This window comes from Anastrepha obliqua, chromosome 6, assembly GCF_027943255.1.
Source record: "Anastrepha obliqua isolate idAnaObli1 chromosome 6, idAnaObli1_1.0, whole genome shotgun sequence".
NCBI classification, from domain to species: domain Eukaryota; kingdom Metazoa; phylum Arthropoda; class Insecta; order Diptera; family Tephritidae; genus Anastrepha; species Anastrepha obliqua.
In genome coordinates this window covers 20,328,819-20,349,401 of record NC_072897.1, presented here as the reverse complement: position 1 = coordinate 20,349,401, position 20,583 = coordinate 20,328,819, and positions in this window count along the sequence as shown.

Here is a 20,583-nt window from a genome sequence, read left to right as displayed (position 1 = left end):
TTCAAAATATGCACACTCTATAGTTACCTTATTTCAAATGGAAGCGCAGTTTGGTGATGACGTTCGCCTTGCTCATCAGATTCAGTTGGCAACTGTTGAGCGAGTTTTTCAAGATGCTGATGCAAGAGATGAATTTTGTATGACATATTAACCCCAATTTCAGCGAAAGCTGCCAACATGTTTGCAACAGATTGCCTGTAGTTTTCTTCACGTTCTTTACCCAAAAGTCCTTTGATGACTGCTTTCAATGCGAGCCATCCATTTAATTCTCGGTCTGTCAGAACTTGCTCAAAATCTTGACGACTCATTAGTTTCCGTATGTCGGGACCATTAACAACCCCTTCCTGAATTTTGGCCTTACTTAGTCTTGGGAAAATATCTTTCAAGCGGTTGAATACTGCTGGTCTTTTTGCGATACATTTCAAAAAATTTTTAGCAATGCCAAGTTTAATGTGGAGCAACGGCAACAAAATTTTCATTTCAGGAACAAGACTTTCGTGTAGCCTATTGTCATTAGGCCATTTTCGCCCAATTCGACTACTCCAGTTATGTTGTTTGTACTGGTTTCTTCCTTTAATACCTTCTCCGTATCGTGAATCCCAATCGCACAAAAAACACGGATATTTTGGACGGCCAGATGCTGTTAAGCCTGTAATCAAGGAAACTACTTTGAGGTCGCAGCAAATGCGCCATTGGTGTTCGTTATATTCGACTACTTCCAGAATGTCTTTCAATTTATCGAAAGTTTCACTAGTGTCAGTGCTATACGCAATCGGAACAGAAGGCATTCTATTTGTCTTGTGCAAAAGCACAACTTTTAAGCTGATTAGTGAACTATCGATAAAGAGACGCCAATCATCTTTTTTATAGGTTAACCCTATCGCCTCCATTAACTTTTCAATATCGTTGCAATAAGCGAAATTTTTTGCATCATTGACATTGAAGAACTTTTGTAACTCTTTTTGGCGTTTTCGATATGCTGTTACTTTTGTACCTTTCGTCAGCAAATTATTTCCTTTCAAAAATGACGCCAGTCGTTCTGATTTTTTCTGAGTCAAACACAAATTTGCAACAATTCCATCCAATTGGTTTTGTGTTATTAGGATTGGGTCCTTTGATGTTTTATTTGATGTACCTTCACCAGGGTTGAATTCTGAGGAGAAATCCATGGGTGTGGCAGGGGTGGTTGTAGTACTGATACCTGTTTGAAGATCAGTACTTCGGTATGTTGGTACTGGAACGAATTCTGAGTGCGGTAATGGTAATTGGACACTTGACACTGCTACATAAGTTTTATTCTTTGTTTTCCTTCTATTCAAAGTTTTATTGTAGTTGGTACATCCATAGCAATTTTCTTCTTGATGTGGGCTATTATCTGACCAAATCATTGGTACACCAAAAGGCATAGCCTTCTTCTTTTCACTTTTCCATTGCATAAGAATTGAATAGCAATTAAAGCAAACTTTTTTAGGGGCATAGTTTACGTCATTGATAAACTCTTGCGAGAAATATTGTCTATAGATTTCCAAAAAAGAATCAGTCACATTGCCGCATTTTTCATCGCTTACTATGAAACGTCCACAAATATTACAAAAATGGTTCATTTTACATGTTGGTTCCGACATTTTTAATACAATATATATTATAGAATGTTTTTTTTTGTTAATTTTATGAAACTGATACACTTAACTTAAATCACTCAATAAATGAAATAGGTTCCAAAAGAATGAATAGCAAATTTTATCACGACCGAGCGAAAATTAAAAGACATCAGCTTCGGCTGAGTTTCGAGTCTTAACTGAATCTTTATTTTTAAAATTAGTTCGCATGCAACACAAATGTTTACAAATATTATTTTAATAGCTATTGATTGTTCCTGGAAATTCCCTTTCTTAATTGTATTCTGGGAATTTCCTTTTCCTTAATTATTTTTGGAGCATGCTTTCTTCTCGGAAAATCCCTTTTTTAATCCATACTTAGCATTTCCTTTTCTTTAATTGTTTTTGGAATGTTCCTAATTCTTGAAACTTCTCTTTTTAATTACTTCTACCGAAATCGATATTTATTTAATGGTTTTGGGGATTTTTAATTACTATGTGTTTACTAGGAATTTTGGGTTTTTTTACATTAGTTTTATGTAATGAATGTGTGTATATCGCACAAATTTTCGACTGATACTATATTTTTTTCCATGATATTTATGTCATGGATTGAAAACTATATTTTAGATAAGAAAAAAAGCGAAAAAAATGAGTTGCTTGCCAGATATTAAGAAATAATAAGGAAAACGTTAATTTTTCGAACATTTTGTGACTTTCGTCAAAGTAGCTGCCAAAGTATTTAATCCCGTAATTTTCTTTTCAAATTACATTTATTTAAGAAACTGAGAAGCATATTATAGACCACACAAAATGTAAAAAAGACTTAGTTTTGTTGAAAATATTTTCAAAAAACATGAAAAAAAAATAATTTTTCCAACATTTTGCCTCATAAGTACCATAAAAATTTTCGAAATCAATTTTTTCAAAAATTGTAATTATTGCACAGGTCTCTAGCAATAATTTGGCTTTTACAGATTGAAAAAATATCAATTAGTCGACGAGTTATAGCCAAAAAACCATATAAACAATATACTGAAAATCGGCATTTGACTGCAAACTTCGAAGGCCGATTAAAAAAAAATTCGAACTAACATAAACAAACGCCGCGATACGGGTCTTCTAATTTCGCCTCTATTTTCACCCGCCACTCTCAGAATGGACCTAACTTTTGCTAACCTGAATTTGTTCCACAGTGTTATTATATTGGTATTAGTTATGAGAATTATTGGTTTTAGATAACTTAGAAGGTTGATTTTTTGAACTCCTTATCTGATTTGTTTACCATTTTATTTAAAGTTATTAACTTTATTTCTTTGTATTACAGAAGGATTAATTGGTTATTTATTTTCTAATGTATCTTTATTTTATTTTATTGGGAGGTTGAATTAGTTTTAAAGGTTTTTTTCGAAGATTTGGGGCTTTATTGTGAAAAAACGGTACAAAATATTTTATTCGAAGTATTGGCCATCGCTAGCTATAACTTTCACCCATCTTTCGGGCAATTTCCGGATGCCGTTTCTCCAAAATTCTGGCCGCTGCTTGGCTATCCATGACTCAACCCATATTTTGGTAGCCTCGTACGAGGAGAACCGCTGGTCCGCCAAATCGAGACTCTTATGCCGGAACAAATGATAATCGGAGGGAGCTATGTCTGGACTATACGGCGGGTGGGGTAACACTTCCCAGCCAAGCGTTCCAAGGTATTTTTTGACAGGTTGAGCAACATGCGGCCGAGCGTTGTCATGTTGCAAAATAACCTTGTCGTGCCTTTTTACCGTTTCCGACCGTTTTTCTTTCAATGCCCGGCTTAAACGCATGAATTGCAGTCGGTAACGATCCCCCGTGATTGTTTCGCCCGGTTGGAGCAGCTCAAAATATACGACGCCGACCTGATCCCACCAAATGCAGAGCATGATTTTCTTGCCGTGAATATTCTGCTTGGCCGTCGACGTTGATGCGTGGCCGGGCAAACCCCATGATTTTTTGCGTTTTGGGTTATCGTAGTGTCATATGCCCACGATGTACCTCAGTCACTATGGCCAACTTTTACCAATATAAACACGACTACACTTTTAATGCTATATATATCTCATTTATTTTCGTTTTGGTATAACCAAGACCGTATTTCAATATATTATCAAACTTCGGGTGTTGCCGGTAACGGGTACTACGTTCAACTGGGCGGACGTCCACAGGGATGTATTTTGTAAGCTTATGGCAGCGTTGCCACATCAGGTGACAGCTCGGCCACTCCTGCAGGTAAATCGCCCTCGATTTCGTGGTCGGAATCATCGTCGTCAAGTTCAGGTGCACTACTGCACCAACGTTTTGTTTTGTCTGATGTGTAAACTAAATTTCTTCTTCGTGATTTGCATACCTGGTATGTCTTCGATAAGATATCGATCGTTGCCGAGAACCTTGGATATAATGTACGGACCACGATATCTCGGTTCTAATTTGCGGGATTCACCAACAGCGGACGGTTCATTTTCAATTACGACAAGGTCGTTATCGTTGTATGTTGACGGTTTGGCATGTCGTTTGTCAAATCGCAATTTCCATTTAGCGCGTTCGTCGTTTATGTTAGTAACGGCTTGCTCACGCCTCTCTTCTATTGGTAACGTATTATTGGAATCCGACAAATCATCCTGAATTGCAGCCAGCAGACGATTTTGGATAGTGTCGCGTAATTTAAAATCAAATACGAGCTCATTTGGACAGAAACCCGTAGTTGAATTTTTTTGCGAGTTAATTGTCCATTGAAGATCTTTAATTTTTACGTCCCAGTCTTTGGGGTTTTCCGTGGTCGTTCGGAGAAAATTGAGAATAATTTGGTTGGCGCGCTCAACTTGGCCGTTAGCGCGCGGGGTACGTACAGCAGCTTTGGTGTGATGTATTCCATTTTCGTCACAGTAAATCTCGAACGCTTTAGACGTAAACGCGGTTCCTTCGCTTACGATTTGATTTGGTAAGCCAAAATAGCTCGATACTTCGTTGAGAGTGTTGATTACGGGTGCTGTTTTGGTATCGCGCACGGCTTTCACAATTAAGAATTTTGAAAACGCATCCGATACCGCGAGAACGTACGAGTTGCCACGTTTACTGCGAATGAATGGGCCCATGTGATCGATATGGATAACGCGGAACGGGATGGGATCGATTTGGCTGAAATGCATACTACCTTCAATTTCACCAGGCCGATTCTTTTGGTAGCAACACGGTATGCACGCGGAAATATAACTTTTAACATAGCGTCGTAAATTAGCGAACCAGTAAAACGCTTTTATTCTCTCGATTGTCTTTTCAAGCGCGGGATGTCCCGCGTCATCGTGACACGATTTAACAACCCGCCAGCGCACTGCTTTCAGAACGACAAACGCTAGCGCGCTTGGTAGTTTTTTATGGAGTCTCTGATTTTTTAGTTGAGACTCGGTACTCAATTGTTTTTCACGTTCGGATTTTAATTCACCATTAAGAATTTGTATTATTTCACGGAGCGCGGTGTCTTGCAGCTGCATTGTTAAAAGCCAGTCGCGCTGATCTGCGGTCACTGTAAGTACGAAACCGGCTGGCTCTATTTCTTTTGGTTTTTCTACCTGCATACGACTGAGCGCGTCCACGTGGGATAACGAGCTTCCCTGGCGGTGGATACACTCAAAATCAAATTCGAGTAGCCTGAGCCACCAACGTGCAATATTCGGCTTAAGTTCTTTATTTTCTTTAATTTTTGCGAGCGCGGAGCAATCGGTTACGAGGAGGAACGGTTTCCCGAGTAAGTATATGCGGAAGCGGTCCAGCGTTTCGACAGCGGCGAGCGCTTCTAGCGCGTAGCTATGGTAGCGGCTTTCTGCGTCAGTGCAATGTCGGCTATAATAGAACACTGGTTGCCACTTTTTGCCATCAGATGATTGCAGCATAACTCCTGCCAGCCCAACACTAGACGCATCGGTATGCACCTCATGCTGAGCGGACGAATCGTAGAGCGCAAGAAGTGGTTCATTGCACAGTTTTTGTATTAACTCAGTAAACGCTCGTTGCTGCGCTTCGCCCCACACAAACTTTTGTTGTTCTTCTTTACGTAGGAGATGCGTTATTGGTTTGACTATGATCGAATAATTAGGGACGAATTTTCGGAAAAATCCAGTAAGACCTAGAAATCCTCGAACCTCTGTGACGTTTTTAGGCGGCGTAAAATCTGCGATCGCGGCTACTTTACGTTTACCCGGCGTTATACCGTTTCTATTAATTACATGGCCCAAATGCTCAATTTCATTTTTAAGAAATCTACATTTGTCCATGCGCAATGTAAGTCCATAACGTTTTAATATTTTTAGAAATTTTTCGAGTCGCTTAAGTCCTTCGTCAATAGTTTTACTTGGAATAATAACGTCATTCAAATATGCTAACACTTCACCGCGCGGCATTTGTGCAATAATTTTATCCATCATACATTGGAACACAGCGGGCGCGTTTACCAGACCGAACGGCATGCGGTTGTATTCGTAGTGGCCGTCAGTAGTTACGAAAGCGGTATATTTTTTTGAGGATTCATCTATTTCAATTTGATGATACCCGGTACATAGATCAAGCGTTGTAAAAAAATTATTTCCGGCAAGTTGCGCGAACTGTTCTTTCATGATCGGCATGGGATAAGGTCTTTTTATAGTAACTTTGTTTAGACTGCGGTAGTCCACACATAAGCGATGTTCGCCATTCTTTTTTTCGACGAGAACAACTGGCGCGGCGTAAGGTGACTCACTCGGTCGAATTATATTGTTGCTTAATAATTCAGATACGATTTCGGAAACGATCGCGCGTTTAGCGAACGGAATACGGTACGGCTTAAGGCAAATTGGTATGTTGATGTTTAATTCGATACTCATTTTTGCAACATCACACTTACCAATTTCAGATAAATTTCTTGCAAAAACATCAGCGTGTTGTGTTAGTAGTTGTTGCAAGCTCTGGCGATCAATTACACTTAAATCATTTGTAACCTCAATTTTATTTATGTCTTCTATGCGGCACTGATCTTGTTCAATAACTAAGCGATCACCCGCGCGGCACAATACGTCTCGTCCTAACAATACGGCTTCACACAAGAAATCATCGTCAATGACAGGCATACTAGTTGGATTACTATTACCGTCAATTTCTATTATCGCACTTACAATTTCGGTACTAGCATATTGTCCGCCCGCGAACCCTTTCAATATTGTGAGTTGCTCACGCACGTCTCCGATTTTACGCGCGAATGTTTTACGAATAAGTGTACGACTACTACCAGGGTCCACAAATGCTAGAGTTTCTATACCGTTCACTTTGATTGTTTTAACTATTTTATCATCACATGCGCGCTGATCAATTATATTAATGCGGTTTTCAGTTTTTGCATTAGAGTCTGCGGTTTTATGCGTTGTGCGTTGGCACAGCGCGGCTTACGTTGTGGCTCAGCACAATTTACGGAATAATGTCCAAATTTAAAGCAGTTATAGCACTTAACTTTTTCGAGTGGTAACGGTGTTTGTGGCTTTTGATTTTCTGTAACCGGAAACTTTCGATTCGGCGGTTTTTCTATCGACGCGTTTGTTTTGAATACCATTTTAGGTGGCGCGGTTTTCACTTCGTTATAAATATTAAAGTTTATAATGTCACTTAGTAAATCTTGACAATGCGTATAGTTATTAGAAATTTTCTTACGTAAGTCTGAATCATTAATGCCGTTTATAATATGGCGCGCAATACTCGAGTCGGATAACCCACCTTTTGAACCTAAGGCAAGCATGCGGTAATAAAACTCTTGAGCGGACTCATTGCTTTGCCGTTTCGTTTGTGCCATCTTAAGATGCACATCGGCTTCATTTTCGATGCACGGAAAGTTTAGCAGAAATTTATGAACGAATTCTGCCCACGAAAGAAACACGTCTTGCAGAGAATCAACACAATATTTTGCTGATCCCCGCATCTTTTGCTGTACGGGAAACAAAAGTGTGTTTTCTCTCCACCCATATACACTTCTCAGATTTTCAACGCGTTTTACGAATTGTTTTGATGTTAACGAACGATCGGACGATGGGTCAAAAACGGGTAAAAGTTCAACAATATCGCGCACATTCTCGTATGGATTGTGATAATTCGGTACTACCGGCGGTGCGCGAACGTAATCGAATGTGTACGGTACTGACGGATTCTGGTACGTTGCATACGGCGCGGATGTCACTGGTGGCACAAATGTCGGTGGTGCTTGCATACCAGCGTGCGAAACATATGCATTTGATTGCGGCACAAACGCGACGTGTCACGATTGAGAAAATTCGGCAAAATTAACATTGCTGGGCTCTTGAGCGGTTGTCCACAGCGAATGTTGACTATTGTATGCGTTCGGTAATACTTGTGGATGCATCACGGTATATGTACTCGTTACGGTTGGAGCGGACTTTTCCATATTACCAATAACATTTACCGGTGAAGACGATATTGGTGGTACAAAATTATTTGATGTCATTTTATTTTGTTTTTGTTGTAGCACTAAGTCCGAAATAGTTTTTTCTAAAGACGATAAACGCTGCATTACAACACTTTGAGTATCACTTTCGCTTTCGGATACATTGTTGTCCATCAACCGTTCAATTAGTTGATTTTTGTTACCCGTTACTGGTAAACCAGCATCACGGCACATCTTTTTTAAATCACATACTTTTCGGCTGCGTAATGGCAATTTGCTTCGGACCAATTTGCGACTTCGAATTTTTGCGGACTTTTTCGGTTAGAAGTATTTTTCTTCGTTCACTTCACTTTCGGTTTCGGATGCTGTGATTTAAAGGCCGACGTGTTCGGTCATCACATACATACATCGATTTCGATGAATATCGCAACAACAAAATACACGTACGCGTAGCAATTTAAACGATTTTGCCAGCGGAGTCTCAATTTAACGGCGCGTTGTCAGCGAAGTCTCAGGCGGTTGCTCATAGTCCACTTCTGAAAATTGTCATATGCCCACGATGTACCTCAGTCACTATGGCCAACTTTTACCAATATAAACACGACTACACTTTTAATGCTATATATATCTCATTTATTTTCGTTTTGGTATAACCAAGACCGTATTTCAATATATTATCAAACTTCGGGTGTTGCCGGTAACGGGTACTACGCTCAACTGGGCGGACGTCCACAGGGATGTATTTTGTAAGCTTATGGCAGCGTTGCCACATCAGGTGACAGTAGTGGATCCATTTTTCGTCGCCAGTCACCACCCGATGCAAAAAACCCTTCCGATTTTGTCGCTCGATCAGCAATTCGCACGTAAAAAATCGCCGTTCGACGTCGCGCAGCTTCAACTCGTACGGGACCCAATGTCCTTGCTTTTGGATCATTCCCATCGCTTTTAGACGCTTGCAAACGGTTGATTTATCAACGCCCAATGATTCAGCAAGCTCTTCTTGGGTTTGGCACGAGTCCTCGTTTACCAATTCCCCCAATTCCGCGTCCTCGAACTTTTTGGGCTGGCCAAGACGCTCCTTGTCTTCGGTGTGAAAATCACCACTTTTGAATCGTCGAAACCAGTACTCACATGTTGAAATCGACGGAGTATGGTCTGGGTAGGCCTCCTGCAGCAATTCACGGGCTTGGGCTGTATTTTTTTTTCAAATTGAGGCAGAAAAGCAAAGCTTCCCGCAAATTGCGTTTCGACGGCACGAAAGTTGACATACTCGGAGCACGAAAACACTGCGTTGTTTATACTTCAGCGAAATGACAGATACTGATAAACAAAGCCTAGGGATGACGCTTTGTCATGAATATATATTCAGTATTGCCAACGCGATAAAGTGATAAATAGCGCCATCTGTGTGTCACCTTTAAAACTAATTGAACCTCCTAATAACAAATCTTTAAATAGTTATTTAGTGAGATATTTTTCTAATTTAAGTGATGAATACCTTTATTCCTAGATCTGGGGTAATTAATCCTGCTTTAGTTTTAGGTTTATATAATTGTTTACAAATCTTTTGATCAAGTATGATCCGAATTCATAGGGGTGGCAGAATTTATATAATAAATTGATTGAATATTCCACATTAGCTCTTTTTTTATATAATAATAAGTGAAATATTTATGTTTTATTATTTGTTTTATGAAGTACTTTCCTTTTAAGATTCTTTTTCTATTCAAGTAGCTTAAGTTATAGAGTATAGCACTGACGATGTTAGGGTAATTATGTAATTCTTGAATGTATGTAGTGAATAAATTTTAGTAACTTATAAGTTAATTGCTTAATTGATAATTTTAGGAAGAAATTAAATATTTAATTTAAATTTAAGGTAGTAAAACAAAGATTATATACATACTAATTATTATTACTATGACTTAATTTATTAAATATTTAAATATAATGCATATAATTTAGTAATTTATAAAAAAAAATTATTTTAATTTTACCATGAAAATGTAATGTTTTACAATGAAAATGTAATGTTTTTTTCTTTAACCATGTAAATAGAAGTAGCAATGGAATTGAACCATTAAAAGATAAAAGTTAGCAGCTATTTCTTGAACATCTTACTTCCTTAATTGGAAATTTTTATTTTAGTTCTATCATTAACAGTACTATGCCTCTTTTTGGCCTCAGTTAAATTATTAATTAAGAATTTAGTAAATTTACTTCAAGTGTTTATTTTTATTTATTTATTTATTGTGTTTGAATGGATACATTCTTACAGACTATATTTAGCTAATGTACGATAGTTTAGTAGTTACTAAGAAAAAAACGATTTAAGATGGTTGACTAAAATGCCATACGGCCATCTAAAATCAGCACCAGAAGAATTGAAAAACATATTTAAATCTGCACATGCTCTAGGAATCGGAGCATTCACCCCATAGTTGGTTCTCGAGAAGCCAATTTTAAAGGTTTCGTACTGTCGGAGCCTCATATTGGGTATATTAAATTGAATTTTACTTAAAAGGGAAGGACAATCAATAGATCCAGAAATGATACGAATAATAAATGAGCACGATAGAATATATCGTCTGCTATCAAGTGGTTTTAAGTCGATCAATAAACATCGAGAGCGGTACGATGGTACAGGTTCAGAAAAGTTTAAAGATCGGAGCGCAAAACGAAGAAAGACTTTCTGAACTCTCTCAATCCGATATGTATTTGGTACGGTCTCCAAATAACAGCGGCATACTCTAATCTTGATCTAAGAAAAGCACAATACAATGTTTTGGGAGTGTGTGGGTTGGTTAATGCAGAACAATTTCGGCGTACGAATGCTAGCATCGCATATGATCTTCTTATGACGTGGTTAACATGGCTAGTGAAGTTCAGCTTAGAGTCGAAAATAACGCCTAAGTCTTTAATTTCCCCAACGGATTGCAAAGGTAAGCCAGCAATATTATACGAAGTATGCAAAGTATTGTTTGATTTAGAATATTTTAGTGACAAACGGTTTAAATGCACCAGTTCCGAAAATTGTGCAAGTCGGCTTGCAACTTTTAAGAGTCACTAACACTGTTAATATCCGCAAATATTTTAAGATCATCAGCATACAACAAGTGTTCAGCAAAAGAAAAGCAAGAACCAATATCGTTAATAAAGAGTATAAAGAGAAGTGGTCCTAGAATACTTCCCTGTGGGACACCAGAGGACGAAATAAATGCACGGGATGTCGTATTATCAACGGCTACAACGCAGTGCCTGTTGGACAAATATGATTTGATCCACGACAAAAACGTGGAGTGTATACCCAATGACGCAAGCTTCGACAAGAGTATTCTGTGCGATACTTTGTCAAACGCTTTAGAGAAGTCTGTATAAATTGTATCAACTTGAGATATGTTCTGGAAGGCTGAAATGCAGTAATCATTGAAAATAGACAAATTAGTGACAGTGGAGCGACTTGCAACGAAACCATGCTGGTTGGTAGATGTTAGGCCTTTGACAGCAAAATATAACTTATCATTCACTGTTATCTCAAAAAGTTTTGAGACAGATGAAAGCTACGAAATCGGTCTGTAATTGCTAACATCGTTTTTATTTCCACTCTTAAATATAGGCGTAACGGAAGTAAATTTCCAGTCGTCAACAAAGATACCGGAGGACAACGATTTATTAAATATAATTGTAAGAGGCTCAGCGAGACACAAGCAGTTCTTCAGCAAGATGGCAGAGAGGCCATCTGAGTCAGTTTTTGATGAAGGCTTGAGCTTCATAATACCCTTGACGACATCAGTAACAGATAGGCACAATATCCCAAAATTAAGAGGTGAAAAACTATTAGAGGGCAAACTAGAATCGAAGTCTAAGGGTTCGAAGGTAACATCATTGTTATTTTATTATAGATTATATTTGAAATTAAATATTAATTTATAATTAAATTAAAGATTGAAAAATTCAATACTTTTTGAATGCAAATCAAATGTTATAATAAATTATAATCCTATTTATTAATTTGATCAATTTAAAATACCCTGGTTTCATTCGGGATATAATCCAATAACACTGGTTTACAGCCAAAATGCACCAGAGACGCCGTTATGAAATTCCTATGTAAAATCACCGTCTGATTCCGAAAATCAAGGTTATTTTTTATTCTATGGTAACGTTTTTGAGATATTTACGAATTACCGTTATTTCAAAAAAACAAAAAATTGGGCCCACTTAATCATATATATCTCGAAAACGAATTGAGCGATTCCAAAACCGTTTAAAGCTTTTAAAAGGTAATAAAATTTCCTATAAACTGTGTGTAAAACACTTTTTGCTAGGCCCTGCAGATTCAAAGATAACGAACTATCATAACGGATTTTTTAAATTTTTTTAGTAAAAATATAAAAAAAATTGTACTTTGAGAGAAAGGATCTCGAAAACTTTTTACTTTTTCGTGTATTTTTTGTTTTCACTCTAAGCTCTGTTTTATTACAAAAAAAATAAACTTTGATTAAACAAAATCGATGAACTAATACAAAAGTTACAAGCATTCAAGTAAATATATCCATATAGTAAAACTTAAGTATCCTACAAATAATAGCATATGTACTGTATGTATTCTGTCTTAACTCTATGATCTTATTTTATAATTGAAAAAGTTATGTGTCTTGTTTTGACGCTTATTTATATAAGGATCGGTTTCTCTTATGAGAAACCAACAGTAGTCACCCATCATAGCGACATCCCAGAATCCTTGATACCGACTTTCAATCATTTTCATTTGCTGGTGAAACCTTTCGCCATGCTCGTCACTTTCGTCGCCAAGATTTTGCGGGAAAAAATTTAAATGGGAGTGCATAAAATGAATTTTTAAAGACATATTTACTGCTGAAAGAAAATTAAAAAAGGAATTAGATAAATACGTAAGTGACACATTAGCATATAATTTTCTTAGGCTGGGTTAATCTTCCAATTCAGAACAAATTTTGGTCGTTCTTGTTTGTTCGGAGCAGGGCAATAAATTTAGATTAAGAGCTATATATTCTCATGTAAATTTAAAAATTTGCTTTAAAATTTTTTGTTTAGTTTTAAAGTTAACTGAGAAAACGGTCTTATATACATATATATATATATTGTATATATAACGGTCTTATATGTGTTTTTTATTTACCCATTTCCGCATTGTTTTTGATTAAATCGTTCTCTATCAGCTCGAAGGACTTTTGTGTTTGCCTAAAAAAGAAGTAACGACCTTTTCAAAAGAGTCCCACGCCGCTGCCTCCACTGGTGACAATAGTTCTTTGAAATGGGTATTGACCATTATTTTCCTTATTTGCGGCCCCACAAAAATCCCTTCCTTTATTTTTGCTTCTGAAATCTGTGGAAAGATTGTTTTCAAATAATGAAAAGCTTCGCCTTCTTTGTCCAAAGCCTTGACAAAGTTTTTGATAAGGCCGATCTTGATGTGGAGCGGAGTATGAGTATTTTATGTTATCCACCTCAACTTGAAACGCGATTCGTTCTGGCCAATCCTTTATGATGTAGTGGTCTTGACGTGCTCGGCTATCTCATTTGCATAGAAAGCAACAGTATTTTGTGTTTCCAGGTTGTAGACCACATAGCTTTCCAACGACTTTTAGATCGGTACATATTTTTCAATCATGTTCTTCGTATTTAATTAATTCAAGCAATTTTTGCATTGTCTCATATGTTTCCTTCGCATTTACTGCATGCGCGATCGGGATAGATGGCTTTTGGTTGCCAATATGCAATAATACGGCCTTTAAACTTAATTAATTGCCGTCTATGAACAATCGCCACTCTTTTGAATCATATGGTTCACCAAACTGTTTAAATAGACCAGCAATGTTTTTGCAATAACAAACACTGTTCTTCTTCGTATAGTGCTGGGAGAATTGTTCGTGACGAGTCCTATAATATGTTACCTTAACATCGGATGAAACAAATTTAAATTGTTGCATACGAGGGGCATGTAGTTCGGCCTTTTCTTTTGACAATTCCAAATCCCTTATCCAATCAGTGAGTTGTGCTTGTGACAAAGGGTTTCTTTCGTTTTCCGTTTGCAATTCAGTACAACATGATGCCGCGTAATCAGATACTGCTGTTGACAATGAAACTGGAGCCGAAACTAAAGTTAAATTTGATTCTGGCAATGTAGCTTCCGTTGAATTTAGTTCTGGTAATGACACTGTAGATACGCTCGCATAGGTTACTTTTCTTGACTTTCCAACCCCAAATACTTTTGTAGTACAAATATAGCAGTCCGTTGAATGGCAAGTTGGTTCCCTCCTCTTCATTGGTGTAATAAATTTCATATGTCGCCTAAATAGATAGTTTAAGAATCATATGTACATATGACAGAATCATATGTACATATGCTACTATTTGTAGGGTACTTAAGTTTTACTATATGGATATATTTACTTGAATGCTTGTAACTTTTGTATTAGTTCATCGAATTTGTTTAATCAAAGTTTATTTTGTTTGTAATAAAACAGAGCTTAGAGTGAAAACAAAAAATACACGAAAAAGTAAAAACTTTTCGAGATCCTTTCTCTCAAAGTACAAATTTTTTTATATTTTTACTAAAAAAATTTAAAAAATCCGTTATGATAGTTCGTTATCTTTGAATCTGCAGGGCCTAGCAAAAAGTGTTTTACACACAGTTTATAGGAAATTTTATTACCTTTTAAAAGCTTTAAACGGTTTTGGAATCGCTCAATTCGTTTTCGAGATATATATGATTAAGTGGGCCCAATTTTTTGTTTTTTTGAAATAACGGTAATTCGTAAATATCTCAAAAACGTTACCATAGAATAAAAAATAACCTTGATTTTCGGAATCAGACGGTGATTTTACATAGGAATTTCATAACGGCGTCTCTGGTGCAGAAAAAAAGTTGAAATTTGTGATCCAGTGTAATTAGAATCATGATGAAAATTATTGATGTTATTGTTCACACTATAATGTTTGATAAATTAATAATTAAAATTATTGGTAACATTAATGGTAAATTGGTAAAATAATTGCGAGTTCATTACATCAGAAATTAAGAAAATAATTGTGATAAAAAAAATCGTATTGAGAATGGAAGACGTGAAGATGATTTTGGGTCAAATACACATTCAAATGGGGAGAATTTTTCTCGATCTGCTATTTTTGGTTTTTTTACAATGCTTGCAACAGTAATTCAGGTGAGTGCCATAATAGCTATTGAAAATATCATCAAAATTATCTATACAACTTTATTAATATACATTATGATTGGAAGTCGAATATACTTGTATATACTTGTATATAGATATATTATTATTGAATTATTTTTTATCCTCCTCATCAATTAATTGAATTATATAGAAATAATCGAACAATATCGACAAAATGTCAATATCAAGCGGCTACTTCTAAACTGAAATGAGGAGTTTTTGAAAAATTATTATTTAAGTGTCGAATTAAGCAGATTAATAAGAAAGTTGTTCTAATTAACACATGAAATCCGTGGAATCCTGTAGCTATAAAAAATGTAGAACCATAAACTAAGTCAGCAATTGTAAATGGTGCTTCAATATATTCAAATGCTTGTAAGATAGTAAAATATACTCCTAATAATACTGTCAAGAATAATCCTTGTGTAGCTTAAGAATGATTACCTTCTATTAATGTAAGATGAGCTCATGTTACAGTTACTCCTGAGGCTAATAAAATAGCATGCCAATTATTTCAATTTCCTGCTCATCCCACATGATGCCGAAAATTGTCATACGCGTGACTCATCTTATAGAATTAACAAGAAATTGAAAAATATCGCATGTTGCGGTGCAAATTCAGCAGATGTTTTAGATATGTGAGTTTCATATGCAATTTGTTTAAGATTTTGTATCGTTTCTGTGGCTGCGATATTATATTGCTTCATTGATTTATGCCGACTTATAAGTTAACACCAGTAAAATTCAAATTCAGTTTATTACCTTCCCATAGAATTCGAGTGAACTCGATACTAACAAAATTGTAAGCAGACATTATATATACATATATATTATATAATTGGCGCGTACACCCTTTTAGGGTGTTTGGCCGAGCTCCTCCTCCTATTTGTAATGTGCGTCTTAATGTTGTTCAATAAATGGGGGAACCTACAGTTTCAAGCCGAGTCCGAAAGGCAGATATTTCTATAAGGAGCTTTTTCATGGCTGAAATACACTCGGAGACTTGCCATTGCCTGCCGAGGGGCGACCGTTATTAGAAAAATGTTTTTCTTAATTTTGATGTTTCACCGACATTCCGAGTCACGCCAATCAGACATTAGGTCAGCATAAAATAATTCTTTTTTTGTTTTGGTGGGTGAGGTAGGGTTCAAAATGCCTTCGCACTTACAGCGACCGTCGTCTACTGCATCGTCCTGTGTGGCCACTAAAACGATCCCTCCTCTCCTTCTCGGGAGACACTCTTCCCGATACTGTTTTCTATATTACTTTGGGAGGGCCCAGAATGGCATCCATAAAAGACACATCTATTCACCCACGACTGGGCCCACCATATTTGTAGCCAGCTTTCATGCTATAGGCTCGTCTTCTTGTATCTCTATCTGTGCGGCTTCACTTTGCTGCACTGTGTCGAAGCCGGTATCTCGGGAAGTATTCGTGGCCCGAGAATAACTGAGTTAAGAAGTAGTTCATTTCCCCGAAGTTCCTTTGAAGTCATTTGTCAATGCCGTCCATCTGCCACTCGGTTCAGTCTCCCATCGGCTTTGCAACCGCAGCATGGTTTGGCATCTCCGATCTGAGAAGCTAGTGATGACGTGTTTCTTCTTGGAGTTCCACGCATGCATTGGTTCCCGGACCATGAGGTCGACGGGTATCTGCCGGCTGGTCACAAAAATTCCTGCAACTGAGACAGCGCGGTAGGCTGAGGCAACTCAAAGTGCAGCTGTTCGTTGCACAGCCTCCAGTGCTTTGCGCTTGGCTTTGGAGTTTAGCACAATTCCCCATACTTCGCCATGTAGGAGAATTGAGCTTGTGGCCGCCATAATTAACTTTCTTGTGGTCTGTGTTGGCCCACCGATGTTTACCATTAATCTACTTAGCATACCCGTGACCTTTGCTGCTTTGGTAGCCGCATGCCGTATCTGGGCCCAGAAAGTAAGCCTGCAGTCAAGGTGAATACCTAAGTATTTCACTACTATTTGGGTCACGAAGGACGTGTCGCTTATTTGCATGCTGACCTCGAGTGGCATGTGACCTCGTGTCATAAGGATAACTTCGGTTTTATGTTTGGCGAGTTTCAGGTCGTGGTCCTCAAGCCATATTTGCGTCCTTTTCATGACTTAGTTCAGCTTCCTTCTAGCGTCCTCAGTGTACCGAGCTGGTATGACCGCCGCTATATCGTCCGCGTATCCTACTAGATATGTATATTCAGGCATTTCTATGCTCAATATCTCATCGTAGCTAATACAAGAACCATGGGTGTGTCACAAACGTATCTGTGGTCTAGGTGCTACATGAAATTTGCCAGATTTGATAACTACATCAATAGTTTTAATACAAATATTTAGCACTGGATGATGTTGGAATTTACATTTTGATATACATTCTCAACATTAGTGTTATCAGGAATAAAATTATAGGGCAGAAATACGATTATTCTTCTCGAAAAACCCGAGCAAAGCACGCAGCTTTCGTAGTCACAACTCTTTCGTAGTCTTAGTTTCCTTTATGTGCACATATAAAGATGAGTCAATCGTCAAAATCAGCTTAGCTCGTGCTTTTGTATCTGCCGCAGCCGCTGCCGCCTCGGTTCCTTCTTCTTTGATGAATTTGTCAGCGCCTTCCAAAACTAATAAATTTTCTACAGCGAACGCCCAATCCTCGAAATTCTCGCGTCCTTTCAGCTTTGGCACGTTTGTATGATAACTGGAATTCATTTTTCTGGCTTGCACGATATACTATAAATACCACTATTAACATTACTTTTTATTATATTTTACCATTACTCGTAGCACATAACCTTTTAAGAAAGAAAAGCACACTTGGATGGATTTACAACGAATGACTTAAACTTTATTTCCAGGGTTTGTCAAGCACATGAAAGATAGCCAGATTTGATAACTACATCAATAGTTTTAATACAAATATTTAGCACTGGATGATGTTGGAATTTACATTTTGATATACATTCTCAACATTAGTGTTATCAGGAATAAAATTATAGGGCATGCGGACATTGTATTGGAATCATACAATACACCCTTAAACTGGGCCGCTATTTCCTGCTGCCTTACCACTCATTACGATGAAAAACAAGATTTAGGTACTCTCGAGTATCAAATGTAATCCTTAATCCAAGGAAATCTGCCCATATAGGAATTCTATCTAAAAGTTTATACCAATCTTTCTCTGATCCTAAAGAACAATTCATGTTTGCATGCAGGAATGACATCTCGAACCTTGCTGGTATCCATATACAGGAGGTCTCAACGGAGACTTACCTAGATTGCTAGGAATTCTGGAACCTTCCAATCTTCCTGAGACACTCCAATTATGCTTAAATTTGGAAAATCAAACATTGAGAGCAAACGTTGCTCACTATAACTCCCGTAAAACTAGTCATGCAACGCCTCCACCTTCTCCTCTACGTAGGAACTCTCAACCTCAAACATTTTATCCACATTTAATTCATTGGAATCAGCCAATGCAAGGACATAGGAATTACCAACCCTCACCTAACCAACAATGACAGCGACAACAAAATTTCAATACACGGCCTCAAATATTTAACCAACAATGGCAACAGGTTCCTCCTCGACCATTTGCACCTAAACCATTACCAAAACTTGAACCAATGGATATTGACCAAAGTATCGAAACACGAAGAGTTAATTACATAAATCGACCAACAACTACATAAGCCCAAAAATTTCAAAGGAACTTCTGTATAAATTCTGAAATACACCCAAACGAAGAAAACTACGGTCAGTTTGAGCAAACATACAACAGTTATCCTGACCAACCAAATCAGTGATGTAACGATAATTATGAAACAGATAATTTTGACCACCAAGAAAGTGAAACTCTTATTGAGGATATTTCCGATATACATTTTTTAGACTAGCGAACTCCTCATTGCCTTATTTTGTATTTGCCAGTGTAAGACGAGGAGTGGAAAAATTCTTAAAATTCTATTAGACACAGGTTCTAACAAAAATTACATTCAACATTCTATAGTACGCAAACCAATTCCGAATGACAATATATTCTTGGCGAACTATATAGGTGGTAATGTAAAAATAACCCGTCATACAAACGTAAATCTTTTCGGAATACCAGATCTAAAGATCAATTTTTTTATTCTGCCTTCATTAAAATCTGACCATGGAATTTTAGGAAACGACAGTTTAAAAGCCATTTCGGCCATAATTCTTACAAAACATGACAATATTAGAATTCAGAACATAGTAAAAGTTCCAATTAAACAACATATCACACAGGCAAACAACAAAATTGACATACGTAATATGACAAAATATCAAAAAGATACTTTAACAAGACTGACTGCTGACTACAAGACACTCTTTAGTGAACCTGACGAAAAGTTGACATTTACTAGGTACTACAATGACCGGTGATATAAGAACTACCAACAATAGCCCAATTTACACGAAGTGTTACTCGTACCCAATGTGCCTCAAAGAACAGGTAGAAAAGTAGATTGAGGAATATCTTCGCGGCGGTAATATTCGACCCTCTAGGTCTCCATACAACTCACCTGTATGGGTACTACCAAAAAAATTAGATGCTTCAGGAGAGAAAAAATACCGAATGGTGATAGATTATAGGAGACTAAACTTAGTAACAATAGCCGATAGATATCCAATCCTCGAAATAAATGGAGTACTTTCAGAACTCGGAAAGAATAAATTATTTTCAGTACTCGATTTAAGGAGCGGCTTCCATCAGATTCCTTTAAAGGAATCAGATATAAAGAAGACAAGACAAGACTTTTTCGGTGAATAACGGAAAATATGAATTCACCCGATTACCTTGCGGTCTAAAGAATGCTCCTTCTATTTTCCAAAGACCTCTTGATGACATTTTAAGGAATCACATAGGGAAAATATGTTATGTTTACATCGATGACGATGTTATATTCAGTAAAGATCAAGAAACCCATTTTAAAGATATTACAATAATTTTTGATACTTTGGATCAAACAAATTTAAAAATTCAGCTTGACATCTGTGAATTCTTAAAAACAGAAGTAGAATTTTTTGGTTTTATTGTATCGCAAAACGGCCCCAAAACAAATCCAAAAAAAGTAGATGCAATAGTAAATTTTCCACTCCCACAAACGCTTAAAGATCTTCGTTCCTTCTAGGACTTTCTGGCCATTATCGCCGTTTCATCAAAGACTATGCAAAACTTGCAAAACCTCTAACGATCCTTTTAAGAGGGGAAGACGGACGAGTGTCCAAACATATTTCCAAAAAAGTTAAAATCTCACTAAACAAAGAAGCAATGAACTCATTTGTAA